General features: G+C 39.7%; 1 protein-coding gene and 1 long non-coding RNA gene across 4 annotated transcripts in view; both read left to right on the top strand.

The window, feature by feature from the left end:
- The window catches only part of LOC137072700 (CMRF35-like molecule 5), a 140,582-nt gene that overhangs the window by 115,435 nt on the left and 3,194 nt on the right, over nt 1-21,953 (top strand). The gene's annotated exons all lie outside the window — the stretch shown is intronic.
- On the top strand, nt 3,966-5,308 carry LOC137072720 (uncharacterized). 3 transcript variants are annotated; one of them, XR_010904661.1, is made up of 4 exons: nt 3,966-4,246; nt 4,322-4,461; nt 4,560-4,658; nt 4,961-5,308. It is a non-coding gene; the product is annotated as an uncharacterized lncRNA (long non-coding RNA). The 3 variants fall into 3 exon arrangements; XR_010904660.1 differs by lacking the exon at nt 4,961-5,308 and having other exon boundaries at nt 3,967-4,118; nt 4,197-4,246; nt 4,560-4,703; XR_010904659.1 differs by lacking the exon at nt 4,961-5,308 and having other exon boundaries at nt 3,972-4,246; nt 4,560-4,703.

Here is a 21,953-nt window from a genome sequence, read left to right as displayed (position 1 = left end):
TGTTAAATTAACTCTCCACAGAGTTTATTTGGCTCCACACTCAAGAGTGTTAAAAGTAACTCTGAAAAAGTGTTAAAGGTTATGAGATAATTAAGAGATTAATTAAGTGATGATTGACCCTTAGTGATGAACACCTGATGATAACAAGCAGAATCACTGAAGGAAAGAGTCGCCATTTTTAAGTCACCATTATGGAGATCAGTGTTTGCTTTAGTTGGGCTCTTGACTTTATAACATTAGTCTTCGTCTGGCTGCTTCAAAGCAGCCCCACAAGTTCAGAGAAAATGTGACCAAGTGTTGATGGTTATGTTTTGACATAATCATCATGAGCTGAATCACTGATGTCATTTAAAGCCTAATCTTTGAGTTAGGTTTACTTTATTGATTATAGCAGCTCTGTGATTCTACAGCATAAGATCTGGTGTTTACAATAATAATCAGAGGGATTTTTAAAAATTATTCTGTTCTAAAAAAATCTTTAGTCATTTGAATCTTTAGTCATTCAGCCACACAGAGACATCACAAATCAGCGTATGAATCTCAACAATGGTGGCCATCAAAAAGCTTTTGCAGTGCATTCTGGGTGCACCAATCAAAACTCTTTGTGATGTTCAGAGTTGATCTGTGTATATGATATGCTGTTTGTCACCATTGTTGAGATTCATACACTGATTCTTGATGTCTGTGAGTGTCTAACGCAACAAAGTAGTTTGAAATCTTTTTTGTGCAGAATCTCACCCTATTAACTTCACAGAGCTGTTGTAATTAATAATGTAAAATCAACACATGTAGCTAGACATTGGTCTCAGAATGATATTAGTTGATCCAGTCACTAAATTATGATTATGTTAATCAAAACATCACCAACTCATGAAAAGATTTTCTCTGTGCTTTCTTTGCCAAAATGTGTGTTCCAAACACACAGTTAAAGCACCCAGAAAAATTAACTAATGTTAAAAAGCCAAGGGTCAAGAGCCCAACTAAAGCAAACACTGATCTCCATAATGGTGGATTAAAAATTGTGACTCTTTCCTTCAGTGATTCTGCTTGTTATCATCAGGTGTTCATCACTAATGATCAATCAACACTTAATTAATCTCTTAATTATCTCATTACCTTTAACAATTCTTCAGAGTTACTTTTAACACTCTTGAGTGTGGAGCCAAATAAACTCTGAGGAAAGTTAATTTAACACTAGAGTTTTTGCTGTGTAATATTGATAATACTAAGTACATTTATTTAGTTTGACTTATTGGCTGAGATAAGAAGACTAACCTCTATCCTGGGCTTTCTTTTAATCTTCTTCCTTTTCTTTTTTTTTCCGTCCCTCTGCATCCGCGGGTTTAGACGCCTCATTTTTGATGAACGCGCAAGGGATGAGCCCTGAGGGATAACGATAACGCCTGAACCTCAATTCAATCTAATAATCAGGTTGATGCGTAATTAAACGTGTGGCTGAGGGGGTGCCCTATGATGATCATGTTTAATAAACATTATGTTGTATTTCGCTTGTTCCGATTCTATGTTTAATGGGAAGTAAGCCTAAGGGCGGCAACCACCTAACTCACCTATAGCAAACGCCGGCCCGGCATTTTATGATGTATGGAAAGCACATACTCTCTTTCTGAATTGAATTGAATTTGAATTGATGTCAAAAACAGGATGTAGAAATACAATTCGAATTTGAATTAAAGGAAGTAGAATTGAAATTCAAGAAAAATTAAAAGAAATTAATTTACATGTCCATCTTGCCATAGCAGCTTCATCTGCACCTGTTGAGAGAATCTTTAGTGTTGCAGGAAAGATCTTCATACCAGAACGCTGCAGACTCAATGGGTGCGTTTACATGCACGTTCTTAAGACAATTATGCCTAATAAGCCGACAATAAACATGGTCATGTAAACGCGGTAACCCGTTTTCTTTTATCTGAGTAAGATCATAAACGGCGTAAGCATAAACCGGTCGGGACAGGTAGTTTTTTGCCTCTTACCCCGATTTTGCGACGCATGTAAACGCATTAACCTGCTTTCTGTCAGATTATTGAAGTGCGCATGTGTAATAGTTAACAAAAACGCAAGCTTAGAGCAGATTTAAATGCATCCGTTTTGCATGAAATAAGAAAAATTTATCACAGAATCACTGAAGGTAATATAAAAGCAAGAACAACAACTGACTTCAGCCACAGCTTTAGATGAAATCAACTGAAGATAAAAGAAGACATTAAATCTCTGAAGATCTCATCAGAGGATTAAACAACTCCACAAACAGCATTACCAGCTTCACACATTACTAACCAGACTGACTTTATTTCTGTCAGACGACTACAGAAGCTCTTATAGAGAATTATCAGTGGTTTTATGTGTTTTATTATATGGAGCTTTTATTAACTCACTCCCGTCTCTTCACATCATTCCTCAGGTTGGAGAGTTAATCGCGAGCATCGTCCTCTTTCAGTTCATCATGGTGCTAGTATGATTGTGATCATAGCAGCATCTGCAGGATTATTCATAATCATCATCATCATCATCATACTATTTATAATGTAAATAAAAGTCTATAAATATGTTTGATTAGTAATTGCATATTAATCAATGGATTTACTTGTTTATTTTTGACAGTCAGAAGAAAGGAATAAACAGAAGATCTGCTATAAACGATAATGAGGTGAGATGATCAAACAACCACAGAATAATGTCAACAAATTAATAAAATTAGACTTTTGAGATGTTTGAATGGCTGTTCTCGTGACAAACTGACAAAAGGCTACAACATACTCCGCAAGAGCAGAGAAAAAAAATCTCACTCCCCGGGCTGACGTCATTTTGTTCTCGCAGCTGTTTTGGAAGTTCTCACCTAAGCAGAACTTTTTTCTGGCGGTTGTCCGAAGACTATTGTGTGATTGGTCATACATTTAAAGTAGTCGTGATTAATGCGGAGAAACGCAGATGATCTGCATCTGCTTTTCTTGTGAAGTATGGAATGTACTGGCCAGAACGAACTTTGTTCTTGCAGAGTATGTTCCAAGCTAAACACTGATTGAGAGCTGAACCCAAGTTTAAAACCTCTTGTTTCGTGTTGTAATTCCTTCTCTCTGTTTTCCTGTAGAACAATGATCCCAGAACAGGAACATATGCAGCTCTTGAGCTCAAGTCCAGATCACCTGACATCTACGACACACTCGCAGTAAGTGAAATATCAAAAACTACTCAAACAATAGAGTTTGTGCATTCAAAAGTCAGATAATAAATAATCAGTGTTTTTCCCATAGACTGTCAATCCCAGATCTGATGTTCACCACCCGGGCTCTTCTGAATATGAGAATCTGTCTCCTCAAGAATAATGTCCTCGCTATAACTCAATAGATACTAAACCACACTTTTGATTGATTGCATTCATTCTTTTCCAGCTATGCCATACAAGCAATCTGAAAATCTGTGACTGTATTCTTGGATATAGAAGTGCTTGTGCTTATAGAAGTACTTGTGTATTTATGAACTCTATAGGGGCTATAGCCTTGTACTTTTCTCCTGTTTATGTTTAGTTAAGGAGATAGGAAAGTTGTTGTATTTTCTGTTATTTTTATTATTCTTTTGATAGGAAATTTTGTTTTCTTGAGTTAAGGTAGTTTGCTTTGTGTTAATTATTTTGGCCTGGCCTAGCCCTGAAGCAGAGTACCTGAGCGGAGTGGAGTGGGAGCGGAGCAACGTGATTTTGAATAGAGTGAGGACTTAAACTGTAAAAAAATAAAGCATTATGCTCATCTCTCTCATTCGACAAGAATCCAAATGCTCCCATATTTGCCATGACACGTTAGGCTGCTAAACTATTATTCATCATGTAAACAATGATTTTTACTTTACTTGTGCTCCAATATCCATGGAAAACAACATCCTTCACATCCAACACGTTTTCGGTTGTGCGTTTATTTCATAAATGAGACCCAGTGTCTTCTTTTATCTTCATGTAGTGAGATCAGGTGACTGGTTAATGCATCACTATCAGTTAAGATGTGGCCAATCAGTTATTGCCCCATGGGCATATATAAACTTGTGGTCCATGCCTCCTGGAGTGCATCATGGTCAACCCCGCCCCTTTTGTGTTGTCACAGACTATGGAGGTATGTGGTTTTGGCTTTGCAGTTTACCTGTTTGAGTCTAGTGCTTTCCAGTGACATTTGCAATTTTCATTTGTTTAGGGTGATGAGTAATTGTAAATTTGAGTGTGCGATGTCCTGCTTACTTCCAGGTAAGTTTAAAGCTGTGTTTGGGACGTTGTGGGAAGTCTGGCTTCATTGACTTCAGTTATAGCCATTTGTTTCAGTGCGGTGTGCCTTCAGGGCTCCCATTGGTATGGCATTGCTGCTTAACGTAACCCTGATTGGAGTGCCAGCTGTTGCTGTTTAATAAGGATATTGAGTGACTTGTAGATGCCGTCAAAGTATTACTTCACTGGATCATTGAGTAGGTGAACTGCTGGATAAAATCATTGCTTCAGGGGATTGGTAAACCAATGCATGATCTTTTAATTGTTTTTAACTTTTCTGTTTTATGTGTCCAAGGTCTGTTTGTGGACGTTGAGCAGGTTTCTTGATGTTTCCCCTCAACAGTCTTTTTCTTCACCTTTTGCTCTGAGCCACGCTGCTGCTTTTGGCGTCCGGGTACATCTGTGTCAAGCATACTTACCATTAAGTGGGCTGGATGTTTTATGTATTCATGTTTAGTGTTAATACTCTTGTTTTTCTTTGTAGATTTGTTTGTATGAGTTATTCTGAGTTTAACTGCAACGGTTTGGTACATTAGTTTTCTTTCTTTAATGTGAGTTGTCTGTATTTATACTTGGTTTATTCTGAGTGTATTGTAACCCGTTGCTTCCTTTCTTTGGTCATTTGATTTTGTAAATTGATTGCTTTCTTTACAATTGTATAATTTATTAATTTTACTTTTGTATTTTCTTCTTTAGGAGCTGTGGGCTTCCTGGAGCGGGCAGGTTCTTTAGGGCATTACAGGCTTTACATCACCAAAGGGTGTCATTCTTGCTGTGTCCTTTATTGCAGTGTCACTAGTTTTGTGTCTTTACAGTGAACTTGGTGGGTGTGATTCTGATTGGCGTGGTTTCCATTGTATGCCTGTTGCGGTTACACGAGCCTGCTCTCCAGAGGAAGCCTCAGCCCGTTAAGATTTATTGTGACTTAATTTCTTCTGTTTCCTTACTTTCAGTCCATGACACTTGTCCTTTTAGTTTTAAATAATTGTTGGCCAACTTTCTTAGAAATAAATAAATTATATTTTGTACGGAACCCATGCCTCTTGCCTCTCTTGGTGGAACGCACTTGCGTGCTTTATTTCGAAGGTTTTCCCCATTAATACGGGGTGGCGTAGTCGTTACAATCGAGCCGCCATGCTACATTCAGTTGATTTCATCTAAAGCTGTGGCTGAAGTCAGTTGTAATTGTAATGTTGGGTTTGTTTGTTTTTGAACGAGGGGGAGAGGACGCTGGCATTGTCTGTTCGCCGCTTTTCCACCCGATTTTAGTTTATATACGTTAATTATAAACTTTATTTTAATTTTATTTTTTGTCAGTAACTAGTACATTCAGTCAGTGCTAATTTTGGGACATATTGCTTGGCTCTTATCGTCTCGGATAACTCTTCTCGGCTGTTGACAGTTGGCTGTTGACAGTTGGCAGTTTGAATGGACTCCCTCATGACAGGAGAGGACTTTTATACATCTAAAACCTTTTTTGTACTGATTTTTACGTTTTTTCTCCTAATTTCAAAGACTTTTACTCACCCCTGCTATCTCTTCTAACATCGGCTGTTTGCTGGAATTGCTGGGAGTTGGCGCATACACTCCTCTGCTATGGTATGGACCATCATCTCGCTGTGCCTGACAGTGTTCCAGCTCTGTGTTTCTATAATGCATAGCGCTAGTCAAAACCTTCCAGCGGCCGTCATGAGGCTTAAATATTCCATCCCACAGCTGCTAAATTTCAACGACCGCACATTTCCGGCGTGCATCGCGGTCATTAAGGAACTTGGACTTCTGCGCAGACGGCGTTACATCCATAGAGGCTCTCGTCGCGGGCTAGTTTATCATCAGCCTGAAAACTCTGCATCAGCCATACCATCCATCTGGACCTCCGTCGCACATCTGCCGCGTCATCACAACAGTTTTGCTCTCCGTTTTGGTAACACGGGATTCACCGCGAGATCTCACCAATCTAAACTGGATTGCATGGGAAACACCGCGAGATCTTTTAGCACAGCGCATGACAGAAAACGTGGAGTGGATTTTAGTGTTTTACGGCCAATAACGAGATTCACCACCCCATCAACGCTCAAAATAGAACTTTTTAATGCACAATCACTCACAAATAAGTCATCTTTCATCCAAGACCACATCATTGATAAGAGATTAGACCTTATGTGCGTAATGGAAACATGGCATCAGCCTGTAGTGTACGCAGCACTTAATGATGCCTGTCCTCCTGGTTACAGCTACCTGGAGAAAGCCCGCTACACTGGTCGTGGTGGTGGCTTAGCTGTAATTCATAGACAATCATTGGAGCTGTCTTTTCTCCCTCTGCCCACAGTGTCATCATTTGAATACCTTGCTTTTAAATGTAAACCCCCTTTTTCTTTGACAATACTGCTTATTTATCGGCCCCCAAAAACAAAATCAGTTTTTATCTCTGAGATGCATGACTTTCTCACAACACTCTGCTCTACTTCTGCCAACATTTTAATATTAGGAGATTTTAATATTCATGTAGATTTACATTTACATTTATGCATTTGGCAGACGCTTTTATCCAAAGCGACTTACATTGCATTCGAGGTACACATTTTACATTTTTTTTTTTTTTGCCAATTTTTTTTTTTGCCATGTTTTTTTTTGCCAATTCAGATACCCCCTCCTGAGTTTCTGCAATTATTGGACTGCCTCAATCTCCAACAGCATGTGGATGGACCCACTCATTCTAGGTTGCACACTCTGGACTTGGTCATTTCCAACTCTCCTCATATTAGAAACCTCTTGGTGTATGATCTGGGTGTGTCTGACCACCAGGCCATCTCATTGGAGCTGCCACGCCCCTCTTCCCTTACCAAAGATTCCCGTCAAATTTGCTTCAGGAACCTGAAAAAGATTAACCAAGACTCTTTAACTACAGACCTTCAGCAATTCTCCTCTGTTGATCTCTCCTCAGTCTCTGAGTCGGTTGACTTCTACAACAAGTCTCTGAGCAGCCTTCTAGATCTTCACGCACCTGTCATAACTAGAATGGTCACCTTCTCGCGCTCAGCACCCTGGTACACCAGCGAACTGCGGAAGATGAAGACGGTTGGGCGCATACTTGAGAGGCGTCTCAAGCTCTCAGGACTCACTGTTCATAGGCAAGCCTATAGAGTTCATCAGAAGGCCTACGCATGGTCTTTGAGAGATGCTCAGTCACAGTTTTACTCTAACATCATCAACAATAACCCTGGAAACTCCAAGAAGCTTTTCTCCACTATAAATCACATCCTCAAACCGCAAACTCACTCTTTTTCAGAAGCCACAGAAGAGAGGTGCAATAAGTTCATGACCTTTTTTAGGAACAAAGTAGACAACATCCACTTGCTTCTATCTAGCACCTCCGCTCTGCCTGTCCCGTCTGTTGATCCACAGCCAGGGACCTTCCAACATCTCTGCTGCTTCTCCATCATCACACAGCTCGAGGTTGAGGACATCATCAGAAAAATGAAACCATCCACCTGTGCACTGGATCCTTTTCCTACAGCCTTGGTAAAATCTAACCTCAGTGTCTTAAGTCCATTCATTACCAAGATTATTAATAATTCCCTCCAGGCTGGCCATGTTCCTTCATCTCTTAAAACTGCTATCATCAGACCACTTCTGAAAAAACCTACTTTAGACCCAGATGTTAATGACAACTACAGGCCCATCTCCAACCTCCCATATCTCTCTAAGATGCTGGAAAAAGTTGTTGCTGCACAGCTTCAGGTCCATTTGGAGCATAACCATCTTTATGAGAAATTTCAGTCTGGTTTCCGCTCAGGACACAGCACAGAAACAGCTTTGGTCAGGGTCACAAACGATCTTTTGATGGCGGCAGATGCTGGTTCCCCATCCCTTCTCATCCTCCTGGACTTAACTGCAGCTTTCGATACAGTTGACCATAACATCCTCCTTCACCGTTTACATTCCACCATTGGTCTCTCTGACTCGGTCCACAACTGGTTTTCTTCTAATCTCACTGGGAGAACAGAATATGTTGCGTTAGGAGAAGCTACATCCCTGTCACACAATGTCACCTGCGGTGTCCCTCAAGGCTCTGTGCTCGGACCCACCCTGTTCATACTCTACATGCTCCCCCTTGGCCGTCTCATCAACCGGCATGGGATTTCTTTTCACTGCTATGCTGATGACACTCAACTTTACTTTAGGACAAGTTCATCTCCCTCTGCTGACCTCACACCATCCACTTTGATCACTTGCCTGGATGAGATAAAGGCGTGGATGAAGCAAAACTTTCTGCAGCTAAACAGCTCCAAAACTGAAGCTATCCTAGTCGGCACTCCACTTTAGGTCCAGAAGTCCGTTATCACCAGCATTGCTTTCTCTGATCAGGTCATTCCTCTTTCCACTTCAGTCACCAATCTGGGGGTCAGAATGGAATCGCAGCTTACTTTTGAAGCGCACATCAAACACCTGTGTAAGACCTCCTTCTTCCACCTCAGAAACATTGCCAAACTTCGTCCCATTCTATCACTGGCTGATGCGGAGAAGCTTGTCCATGCCTTTATCTCCTCCAGGCTGGACTACTGCAATGCGCTCCTTATTGGCATCCCTAGCAAAAATCTCCAGAGGCTGCAGTGTATTCAGAACAGTGCTGCTAGGATCCTCATGAGGGTGCGCAAATACGACCATATCACCCCCATTCTAAAATCACTCCACTGGCTTCCTGTGTCGTTCAGGATCGAGTACAAGATCTCTCTCCTTACCCACCAGTGCATCCATGGTGATGCTCCCTCCTATCTCAAGGAACTCCTCACCACACAAACAGCCACTCGTAACCTCCGCTCTGTTTCGCTGTATCGCCTCAAAACTCCCACAGCCAATCTCCGTACTATGGGGGATCGGGCCTTCTGCTCTGCAGCCCCCAGTCTGTGGAATGCTCTCCCTGACCACCTGCGGACTCCACAGACTATAGATACTTTTAAGCGTGGTCTTAAAACCCACCTTTTTAGCAGAGCTTTTAATTGACTTGCTACTTGTTTAATTTATTTTATTTTATTTTTCGGTTTTATTTATTTATTATTGTTGATTGTTTTGTTTTTTTAAATTCTGTAGCACTTTGAGATTTTGTTTAATATAAAGTGCATTATAAATAAAATGTATTATTATTATTATTATTATTAATTAAAAAATTCTTACAGTATAATTACCCCTTAATTAAAAAATACTTACAGTATAATTACCCCTTAATTAAAGAATACTTACAGTATAATTACCCCTTAATTAAAAATACTTACAGTATAATTACCCCTTAATTAAAGAATACTTACAGTATAATTACCCATTAATTAAAGAATACAGTATAATTACCCCTTAATTAAAAAATACTTACAGTATAATTACCCCTTAATTAAAGAATACAGTATAATTACCCCTTAATTAAAAAATACTTACAGTATAATTACCCCTTAATTAAAGAATACAGTATAATTACCCCTTAATTAAAAAATACTTACAGTATAATTAGCCCTTAATTAAAAAATACTTACAGTATAATTACCCCTTAATTAAAAAATACTTACAGTATAAATACCCCTTAATTAAAAATACTTACAGTATAATTACCCCTTAATTAAAAATACTTACAGTATAATTACCCATTAATTAAAAATACTTACAGTATAATTAACCATTAATTAAAAATACTTACAGTATAATTACCCCTTAATTAAAAAAAACTTACAGTATAATTACCCCTTAATTAAAAAATACTTACAGCATAAATAATTTATACATTTTCCTGATAGTTACCCCTTTATTCCCCCAATATTACATATTGTTCCCATATACTTACTTTATAGTTACACTATAATTACAGAAAGTTATGCTGTAAATTCACTTTAATTATGCAGTACTATCCGGGCCGTAATCTAAAGCGTTACCAAGGGAAACAAAACAGCACTCGAAGATATTAAAGAGAGAACAGAAACATAGAGGACAGGAAACGGGTTGTGGTTGGTGAATGCACAGCTAAAAACTGAGAGGCTTTTTCACACTAACGGCTCGTGGACACGGACACACGGACACACACATCACTGAACCGGATGAGTTTGACTCTCAGCGCTGAGACGAGAAACAAGCGTATTATTTTACTCTCCGCCGATAGATGAGAGCAGTATTATTGGGTGTTTGAGTTTCAGAAAGTGGTGTGAGGAACTGCTGAGAGTTTCAGACTGATCTTCTGAACTGAACTGATGAAGAAATGAAGTTCCCGCTGGCAGTTTGTGTGTTTCTGCTGACGGGTAAGAGCTCAAGATCTCCACTAAACCTGTTTATGATCTAATATTATGACTTATGTTAGCAGTGTGTGTGTGTGTGTGTGTGTGTGTGTGTGTGTGTGTGTGTGTGTGTGTGTGTGTGTGTGTGTGTGTGTGTGTGTGTGTGTGTGTGTGTGTGTGTGTGTGTGTGTGTGCAGTGAGCAGTTCACTGTCAGTGGACATTACAGTGAGAGGAACGGAGGGACGAGGAGTGATCATTACGTGCCCTTATCCAGAAGGATATGAGACGTCGGACAAATACTTCTACAAAGGACGTTACAGAGACTATAACATTATCCTGAGAACTGATGGTGTATCGACCAGCGGCAGATTCTCTCTGAAGGATGATCATCAGTCCAGATCATTTACCGTGACCATCAGTGACCTGAGGATGGAAGATGCTGGACCGTACGGCTGTAGAGCTGGATGGCAAGAATATACACAAGTCCATCTGAATTTGATCAGAGGTGCTGATATTCATTATTAAACAATAATCTGCTTCATCATTCATGTTTAAGCTTCATGTAGTTAATGATTGTGTTATGAATATATTTGTTTCTGCTCTTCTTCATTTCTCAGCTCCAGAGAAAACAAGACCAGTCCAGATCTCAACATCCACCATTCATCCGTTCACAAACACCAGCACAGGTACACACACACACACACACACACACACACACACACACACACGCTCAAATCTTTACTCACATGCATTCTGCTGAAAGTATTGTTAATGTGAAGTTACTGTTTTCATATATTTTATTTCCCAGAGCCTTATCTTCCATTAAAACATTAATAGTTATTCTGAACACAGAGAGATTAAAGCGTTCATACACACGTCTAATGCTGAATATGATGATGATTCCTGTAATCGCATGTTTCCGTCCAGTTCCCGCTGCGCAGATCCCGTCTTCCTCAAACCAACATGAAGTGAACTTTACATCACACTCTCCATCAGAACAGGAAGTGAAAAGTCTGACAGATCAATAATCCTCATATCTCTCTTTTCCCCATGCAAGTCTTTCCTGTAATCCTCCTGTAAACCAGTCTCTGCTCTGATGTGTGTGGTTGTTTGCCTCTTTACTGTATTTCAGACAGTGTTTGGCTCTTGTGTTTCTCAGGTTCATCTGTGATTATCGTCACTGCGGAGGCTTTGGTTTTACTCCTGATAGCAGTTCCACTGGTTATAGTGTCCGTGCGGAAGAAAAACGAGACTGAAGGTGATATTTTACACCAAATACGTGCTTGTGTTTTTAATATGACATGCATGCGAATGTTCTACTCATGAACTAAAGATAACTGAAGAAGTGAGTATCTAAGAAAGACTAATGTTGATCTGTTGCTCAGGTCTGCTGTCGTCCACCATTGTAGAGTTTAATCCAGTGATTTATGAACAGGTGAGTCGGCACAAACTGGTGATTATGGTTAACGTTGAATCTCTATCCGCTGTGTGAATGATTATATTCACGTGTTCAACTGTAAATATATTCTCTCTGAGTTCTTTAGTCTGTTAACTAACTCTTGTTTCCTGTGATTATAGATCACAGACACTGGACGTCACTGTAACCCAGAGGACAGAGACACAGAAACCACTGTATTTTACAGCTGTGTTTCATAAACTAGAATGCCATATGAGACTCAAGCACTCCATCGACACCACAATGCAAATATAACATAATATAATATAATATAATATAATATAATATAATATAATAGTCACAAATTCACCAGGCTCCATCTTCACTCCAGTGCTGTGTTCAGGGTTGCCAACTCTCACGCATTTGGCGTGACACACACGCTTTCGGGCTCTGTGTCACGCTCTCACGCTGCCCAGCTTAATCTCACGCCAAATTGCCAAACCTGCTTTTATATTAAACAAATCTAGGCCTCTAGCTCTTACTATTATTATTATTACGTTTTAATGCGAAATTCAAACAATAGCGTTTTGGCGCTAATTAAAGTCAGAGGCGTTTAAAAAGCGGAGTGGCAATAATATGCTCTCATCTATGGCGGCGCGCGCAGTCACGTGGTACATGGAGCGCTCAATACTTCTAGCGCGGCGTCAATGCATTTGAATGGCTTAACACACAACAAGGTACACAACAGTTTCACTCTACAGATGTTTGCAGCAAGTTTTGGTAAACAGTACAGTTAAGTGTGCATAGATTATTAAGTCAGCCATTTTGACTGGATCGTTTTATTATGGAGAGTGATAGAGATGCAACATTGTTAACATTCATTTTAATCTTGTATTTAGCCCTCAGGTATTCCTTACTAATTAGTCACACTCATACTCATTGATGGTCAAATGTGACCATACACCGTAACTATTGTTCTATATTTTAGTTCAAAAATGTTTATTGAATATTTTGAAGAGATCTTTTGGTACTAAATACTATTTGTGCAATAATTATAGTCAATTAATGACCACGTAAAATATATTTCTTCTAATATTTTTATTATTTATATTTCAATTTGTGTAGTAATTAAGGTTAAAATAGAGAATTCTAATTCAAAGAGGCAAATTAGAGTTATTGCTTAAAAAATAATAATGTTAATTTGTAATGCCATTACCCAGTAGGTGCCTTATGGCTCTTTAATAAATATACATGTATCTAATCTAGTTGCTCAAAAACAGTCAATTTGAATAAATATTTAGATATGATCAAACACTAGATTTCTTTAAATGTGAAATTTTAAAACGTTAATAACTTATGCATCATATTAGGACTTAGTCTCCTAATATTTTTAGTGAATAATGATATAAGCATGCACAAGTGAATATTAATGAATGCAAGCACATATAATTTGACCGTTTCAAATAGAAACGTTTTAAAATAGTGCTAAAACAAACTAATTGTCCTTATTATGTACAGTAAGCTATATACTACATATGAATTGATACTAAATTAAGTTTGAAATAGACCCCCCCACCCAAAAAAAAAATTCTCACTCCAACCTAAACATAAAAGTTGGCAACCCTGGCTGTGTTGGAAACGCTATACCCTCATCCACTATTCCCTACATTACTCCATTGATATATATATATATATATACAGTCCACTTGAGGAAGTCAATGAAAACAAGTGAATGAATTCATACACTGATTCATTCAGCGCATGACTCTCAAAGTGCATTATGGGTATTCTCTAGCCGCTGAGCGTACATCAGTTGTACACTTCTTAGTGCGGTGCATTGTGGGATTGAATGTGTGCACTCAATAGCTCTTTCCCTGCCAAACACAGAATTTTCCGTTATTTGTGAGAAAATGCTTCCCTGCCAAAAACTGAATTTTCAGTGTTTCCGCGTTTTCGCTGTCAGACACTAGGGGGCGCTATTACGCATCTTATGAATGAGTACTGAGTCTCCTGATCAAAACACATGTGATGAAGACGCAGTTAAACAAACGATCGCATATAAGCAGATGCATGAGAAAAATAACGTGGTCATCATCATTAAACAGCATACAAATCTAAAATATCTAATGTTAATGAATGAGATGTGGACCCAGGACAAGCTAGAGGACTGAAGCATTAGAGGTGTTGATGGACTCGAGCTACTCCATCTGTGTCTGATCATCTCTGAATCTGATCTGGAGTCAGTTTGACAAAAACATGATTTTCTCAGCTTTTTGTTCAAAATGTTGCTTTTTTATGAAACATATTCAAGTGTTGATAAAAAAAGAATGCCTGAAGCTAGAATAAAAGTTTTTTTTGTTTAAATGAAAAGGGTCAGCTCTTTCTTTTGATATATTGCATGCTCAGATATTAATTAAACAAAATATTCTATGGGCTATTACATTTTTGTGAAAATGGTCAATAACCCTGGTGGTGGCTAGCAACTTTTTTTTTTTTAATGCTGGCGGGTAAAGAGTTAACTTCCACTATGGTTTTGGACACCATAATAGTTGGCTAGCCCCTCAAATAATGCCCTATTTTAGAGTATATGGGGCAATTTTGGACACAGACAAGTGCAGCGTTCACCATCTCCAGAGTACTAATCACCTGTACCTGTTCCCCATCAGCACTGCCATCAGTAACTTTAAGCCTGGTCTCATCACAGATGCTCTACCTGTAAGACCTTACATGTGCAGCTTAGCGCCAGCGGTTCCTGATCCCAGTGGTCCTTGTTATTCTCCGCTGTTACTCCTGTGAGTCTCCAATCCGTCATCCATCTCCATCTTCACCTGGACTTCACCTTCCGGCAGCAACTCAGGTGTGCGCGATTCTCTCCAGCCTGGATTCAGACACCACTACCTCCCAACCGACCTGCAAAGGTAAGAGTTAATTTGATAATACCCTTCAACCTGCTAAAAGTCAGACACGTACCTGTTTGTTTGTTCTCCTCTGCTGCATTTCAATAAATGGTTAAACGTCATCTGTGCTTCTCTTCTCAGAGCATAGGCTACTTACCGTTACAATAATATAATATACACCAGATCGTCTTCATTCTTCTCATCATTTCCATAATTTTACTGAATCAAGCTAGTCTTGTCTGTTCATTATAGAGTTCAGAAAGAACAGATTCATCTTCTGTGGTATCTTGTAAAGATATATTAGGAACGAGCTGAGAGACATGCATCACAGTGTATCCAACTTTATTCTTCTCTCCTTACTCTCCACATATTAACCACCCGTGTCCTCACTGTGCACTAGGGCTGTGTATTGCCAAGACTCTGGCGATACAATACGTATCACGATACAGGGGCTACGATACGATATATTGCAATATATTGCAATATTGTAAGAGAGGCAATATATTGCGATATTTCTTTTTTGTGTGTTTTTGTTTTTTATAATTTAAAAGAATAAAGAACACAACCATAAGCCTAAAACACGAGACAAAGTATTTTATTTAATTAATACAGTATAATTTATAACACTAATCATATGCAATGTGCAATCTAAATTAAGGGAAATGTAAAGTGACTGCAGGATTCTTAATGTGTAAATGTTTTAAAGGTTCACAGTATAGCAGTGGCTATTTAACAACAGAAAGTGCAGTCCATTCCATGACTGAATGACCGTTTGTTTTATATTTAACACAGTAGCCCCGATCACACAGAACGCGTTTTGCAGCGAGAAGCCTTTTTTGAATGGATTTCGGTTGGCAGAGAGCGTTATGCGCGCTGCTTATGCGCCCTGGGCGCCTCGCGTTTCTGAAGGAGCGCTCCGAGCGCATGAAGTTGAAAAAAAGTCCACTCTGAGTGGAAAAGCATGCAACATCATCGCGCTTATGTTCTGTTGTCCAATCGAATGAATGAAGCGGCGGACCTTCCGTTTTGTTGACCGTTACATTGATTTGACTGACAGTACAGGTGATTCGGGGGTTGCCTAGAAACATTAAAGCGCACTGCTCATTTTTGAATGAGAAAACGCCGACCAAAAAAGGGAGTGCAGTGCGCCTCGCGTTTTCGAACCTGAAAAACGCGTTCTGTGTGATCGGACCCTAAAGCTGTTTTCTATAAAGCAGTCTATTGTATAAAGTGCTATTTCAAGTAACGTTACTGAGCTGCAGAGCTGGTGCATCCATATCCACATCGCTATTGTCTTTCGTTCTCCTGCCACCGCTGTCAGTTTTGGCGTGTGTTTATTTTGTTACTGAGAGGAAAGCGTGCAGGACATTCTATCGAAATGCTTCTCAGCAGCGCGGGTGACGTCAGGATGTTAAGCGAGCTCTCTGTTTCAATGTGTTTCCCGAGTATTAGATTATAACTTGGCCTATTTTGCAAACAAAATGATTCTTGTCGATTTCCTTAGTGGCTTCTTTTTAGCTGAAGCCAACATGAGTCCACACTTCAGCTCTGTATACTGCAGGAGCGGAATAATGCTATCGTCTTGAGAGCTGGGTTTGCTAATGTAAACACTAGTGATGCACTTTTACCTTGCGCTTCTCCGGCTCCGCGTCAGTTATACGTTCTGAGATAACACTGCCATCTAGCGGTTGGGTGTTATACAGTCTGTGGTTTAAACCGAACACAAAGCCACGAATCTTGGATGTAAATAAATAAATATATAAATATCGATACAGCGTTTTTGAGAATCGATACAATATCGCCAAACATAATATCGCGATATTCACGTGTATCGATATTTTCTTACACCCCTACTGTGCACTCTAGCGCCCTCGGTGTTCACTAACAGTTATTAACAGGACAACATCTTCATGACTTGATTTGGTCTTGTGTTTATATTGTTATAATTGTGTTATATTGGTATATAGTTGAGTTTATGGTCCTCTTTAGAGTTACTAGTGTTCAACTGAAGACAACTGGATTGACTCCAGTCAACAAACTCATTCACACATCTGCGATACTCCACCTCATCTTCAGTGATCAAACCCACATTGCCATTTGCTACGACCCAAAATAGGGACCAACATAAGAGCCATTCAGAAAGGTATATAAACCCAAATCGCAAAGGCCATGGTGGTAAAAAGATTATTTATTTACAACAAATTAACAAAAAACATAACATACAAAACTTAAAGTAAGGACTGGTGAGCTAACTAATCTAAACTACAACTCAGAGTTAATGCTTTCCTAACTCCCGAGAAACATAAAAGAAAATACACAAACAAATCTTCCGGCTCAGCTTTCTTACCTATGCTTTCCCTCTAACCTAATATAACTAAACACACAAAACTCACCATCCTGTACAAACGAAACCAGAAACACAAACTTCAAAGTCACAAACAACAGGTTTCCTGAGGTAGGCCCCCAAAAACTGAAGTTTCACCAGCAGCTCTTAAATAGGCAGAGGCCTCAGGTGTTAGGAATGATCCGGCTCCGCCCCCATCCAATTGGCGGCTAACCTCAGACAGGAAAGAGAAAACAAGAGAAAGAGCAGGGACTTGTAACACACATCATCTGTATATTTAGCATTGAAAACATCAGATGAAGAACCTCTACACTCATTTGTATAGAAGGTTAATAACACTGGGGAGATAGTAGTTCCCTGTGGTATCAATACGGGAAGACAGAGCACAGTTTACCCGAATACACTGCAATCTACCAGTCAGAAAAGGCCAATCTAATGAGTCTGCTATTCACCCTCAGATTAAACAATCTTTCCATTAGAATATGTGTTCATATAGTGTTAAATGCAGATGAGAAATCTGTGAAGATCACACGAGAATATCGCTTTGGCTGATCAAGGTGACGAAGTCTATGCCGCATTATGTCCGTTTCACACTGCAGACGCGTGAGAGTATTCACACTAGGAGAGTCACAGCAGCGGCTCTAACGCTACATATAATGCTACAGCCTATATAAATCTGTCTGAGAGTTGTATAATGAAAAGGGTCAGCTCTTTCTTTTGATATATTGCATGCTCAGATATTCATTAAACAAAATATTCTATGGGCTATTACATTTTTGTGAAAATGGTCAAAAACCCTGGTGGTGGCTGGCACCTTTTTTTTTTTTAAATGCTGGCGGGTAAAGAGTTAACTTCCACTATGGTTTTGGACACCATAACAGTTGGCTATCCCCTCAAATAATTCCCTATTTAAGAGTATATGGGGTGATTTTGCAGCGTTCACCATCTCCAGAGTACTAATCACGCTCCTCCTAACGCTCCCTCTAATCTTCATTTTAAACTAAAATAAAGATTATATTTTCTGGCTAGTTTACTTTATTTTTTATAATCATAACCATACTTTAACCCAAACTGAATAATTAAAGTTTAAATGGGTCAATCTTCTACAGATATTTTTTATTCTTCGTTTTCTTTTCTGACGTACTCCAGTTATTGTTAGAACAAACTACACGTGCTTCTTGTGTGCATTTTGAGCACTTTTTGTGTGAAATCATATTTATTTTGTCCATCAAAAGTATGCTTTCACTTTAATTGAGCGTCAGCAGCGTAGTAAAAATAGGCTCGCCGCAGAAACCTCGCTTTACTGCTGCTCACGCGACACTCCTGCTCCCGGTGTGAATGCACTCATTCATTAACATACATAAAAAAATACGCGCAGCTAATGCTTACGGTTTGAAACGGCCGTTAGTCTCAAAGTGCAGATCCACTCGTCCGTGCAACACTTTTGTCGCACCGCGCTCCACTTTATTTCAATGGGTGACGTCAAGCGACTTTAACGTGCCCGCATAGCATTCTGGGAAGGCAGCGCTGAATTTGAACCGATTTGAACGCAGAAATGAGAGGAAGCGTCACAACATCACGCTTCAGTCGTTTCGCAAACGGTCAGTCTCAGACGTCACGTCTACAGACCGTTGGCTGAATGTCTGATGCATATGGAAACAACTTTCTCTGACTTAAGCTGTGATATTTGCTTGAAGAGAGGCCGTGTGTTGGCGTGGATCACTGTCGGTAGAGGCAGTTTGTTACCTCGGGCCCGGATCCTTTCGCCTCCTCCGTCTTGTTTATACTTTCGCCTGTCTCCGCTGCGTGAGCCTCCGCTGACTGCGTGCGCTCCTCCCCAAACGGGCGAGGCGTTTATACTTGACGTGCTCGCCGTTGTGCTATTCTTTGAAACGACAGAGGGAGTAAAACGACTCGGAGTAATTGTTCTATAAACCATCAGGAAAAAGCATCAAGAAGAAATGGGCTAACGTGCACAGGTGATGATATTTATTTTAGTACATTTCACCAAAAACCACACTACTAAAGAATCATGTAAAACTCAGTAAACCTTGGCTTGATATTATTACTTGTGACATGAGAATAGGGCTGTCCTCGACTAAGGATTTAGACAATCGAATCAGAATGTTCGAATCTCTCCATGGTCGACTGATAGTCGAATCATCTCTGTGTGTGTGAATGGGTTGGTAATGATCACAGCACACAGCAACAACTTTTAATAAAGCGACCAAAACTGCCTGCCAACTGATAGACGAACTGACAATGGCTTTCTTATTTAGGTTTAAATAACCCAAAAGGTAATGTGGTGGATAAACATTCATAAACCGTTCTCTCATAACATGTTAAAGCCGTGATCGAAATACAGAACATCACACAAATATATAAAAGAACATTTTGATAAATAAACCTAAAAAAAATACCTGCCTATTTATATGCACGTTCTGAAGCCGATTGTGCCTAAAGCAGGTGAAGACGTACGCGAAGCTCAGGCCCGCGCCTCAGGATCTCACTCACACCGACACCTGATGCGCACATTATATACACGCAAGCTCAATTTTGAATTGACTGACAGATGAACTGCACGAAAGCGCTCTGTGGTGCGGAAGGATTTTAAACAACTTCCTGAGTGGCCGCGGACAGGCGCTGAATTCTGCCGCCGGTGTGTGTACACTCATTGAACGTGTTCTAATTTTAGAGACGCGGCGAAGCTCAGCGCCCTTAAAGGGGTCGCACACCGGTGCTCAGCTCATCTCAGCGCCGCGACACGTCTTTAAAATATTGAGCACCCCCAATTAGAGTTAAGAGACTCCAATTAACCCACTGATGTCTCATATGGACTACTTTGATGATGTTTTTATTCCCTTTCTGGACATGGACAGTAAAGCGGGCATTGACTGCATTATGCTCTGGGACTAATATAAAATATCTTAAACTGTGTTCTGATGATGAACGGAGGTCTTACGGGTTTGGAACGACATTAAGGTGAGGAGTTAATGAAATCAATTTCATTTTTGGGTGAACTAACCCTTTAAGGGCTGCAGGAGGTTTCAAATGCCAAAAAACAAAACACACATCATTATTATTTTGCATGTCTGTAATTATTAATGTGAAAATTAATGTTCAATGCAATTTTTGTCTGCTTAGTTCAATCTGTTCACTCCTGCTGGTTGATATTAAGACGGCATTCAAATCATGGAAAGCAAACAGGAAGTGAAACTACAGCCACAGGAAGAGCTTTGAGGCTTCGGCTAAACTCACACTACATTTCCCACAATGCATCTCTCCTCCCAGAGCTCATATGATGGAGAGTGATCTTAATCCTCAAGCAATTTTCTGTATATATTACAGTTTCTATAAACACCAGTGTTTTTGCCATGCTGTCGATTACCACCGAAAATAACCTGAACAAGCATTTCTTATTCGCCTCAGTGCTTTTACATTAGTTTGGCAAGGATTATTTTCTTTAAAATGTTTGATTTTTTTTCCATAATACATACGTTTCGATATAAAAAAGGGAAACAAAACAGCACTTGAAGATATTAAAGAGAGAACAGAAACATAGAGGACAGGAAACGGGTTGTGGTTTGAGAGTTCACAGATAAAAACTGAGAGGCTTTTTCACACGAACGGCTCGTGGAAACGGACACACAGTCACTGAACCGGATGAGTTTGACTCTCAGCGCTGAGACGAGAAACAAGCGTATTATTTTACTCTCCGCCGATAGATGAGAGCAGTATTATTGGGTGTTTGAGTTTCAGAAAGTGGTGTGAGGAACTGCTGAGAGTTTCAGACTGATCTTCTGAACTGAACTGATGAAGAAATGAAGTTCCCGCTGACAGTTTGTGTGTTTCTGCTGACGGGTAAGTGCTCAAGATCTCCACTAAACCTGTTTATTATCTAATATTATGACTTATGTTCGCTCTGTGTGTGTGTGTGTGTGTGTGTGTGTGTGTGTGTGTGTGTGTGTGTGTGTGTGTGTGTGTGTGTGTGTGTGTGTGTGTGTGTGTGTGTGTGTGTGTGTGTGTGTGTGTGTGTGTGTGTGTAGTGAGCAGTTCACTGTCTGTGGACATTACCGTGACAGGAACGGAGGGACGAGGAGTGATCATTACGTGCCCTTATGCAGAAGGATATGAGACGTCCTACAAATACTTCTACAAAGGATCTTTCAGAGACCGTAACATTATTCTGAGAACTGATGGTGTATCGACCAGCGGCAGATTCTCTCTGAAGGATAATCGTCAGTCCAGATCAATTACAGTGACCATCAGTGACCTGAGGATGGAAGATGCTGGACTGTACGGCTGTCAAGCTGGATGGGAAGAATATAAAGAAGTCCGGCTGAATGTGATCAGAGGTGCTGATATTCATTATTAAACAATAATCTGCTTCATCGTTCATGTTTAAGCTTCATGTAGTTAATGATTGTGTTATGAATATATTTGTTTCTGCTCTTCTTCATTTCTCAGCTCCAGTGAAAACAAGACCAGTCCAGATCTCAACATCCACCATTCATCCGTTCACAAACACCAGCACAGGTACACACACACACACACACACACACACACACACACACACATGTTGGTCTATGTGGTTTACAGGGACTCTCCATAGGCGTAATGGTTTTTATACTGTACAAACCGTATTTTCTATCCCCTTACACATTCTGCATTTTTACTTTCTCAAAAAAACATCCTTTAGTATGTTTTTAAGGCCATTTGAATTATGGGGACATTTGATATGTCCTCATAAACCACATTTATAGTGTAATACCAGTGTAATACCCATGTAGTTATACA

Source organism: Pseudorasbora parva, chromosome 4 (genome assembly GCF_024679245.1).
Source record: "Pseudorasbora parva isolate DD20220531a chromosome 4, ASM2467924v1, whole genome shotgun sequence".
In the NCBI taxonomy this organism is placed as follows: domain Eukaryota; kingdom Metazoa; phylum Chordata; class Actinopteri; order Cypriniformes; family Gobionidae; genus Pseudorasbora; species Pseudorasbora parva.
This window is presented reverse-complemented; position numbering and strand designations above follow the sequence as displayed.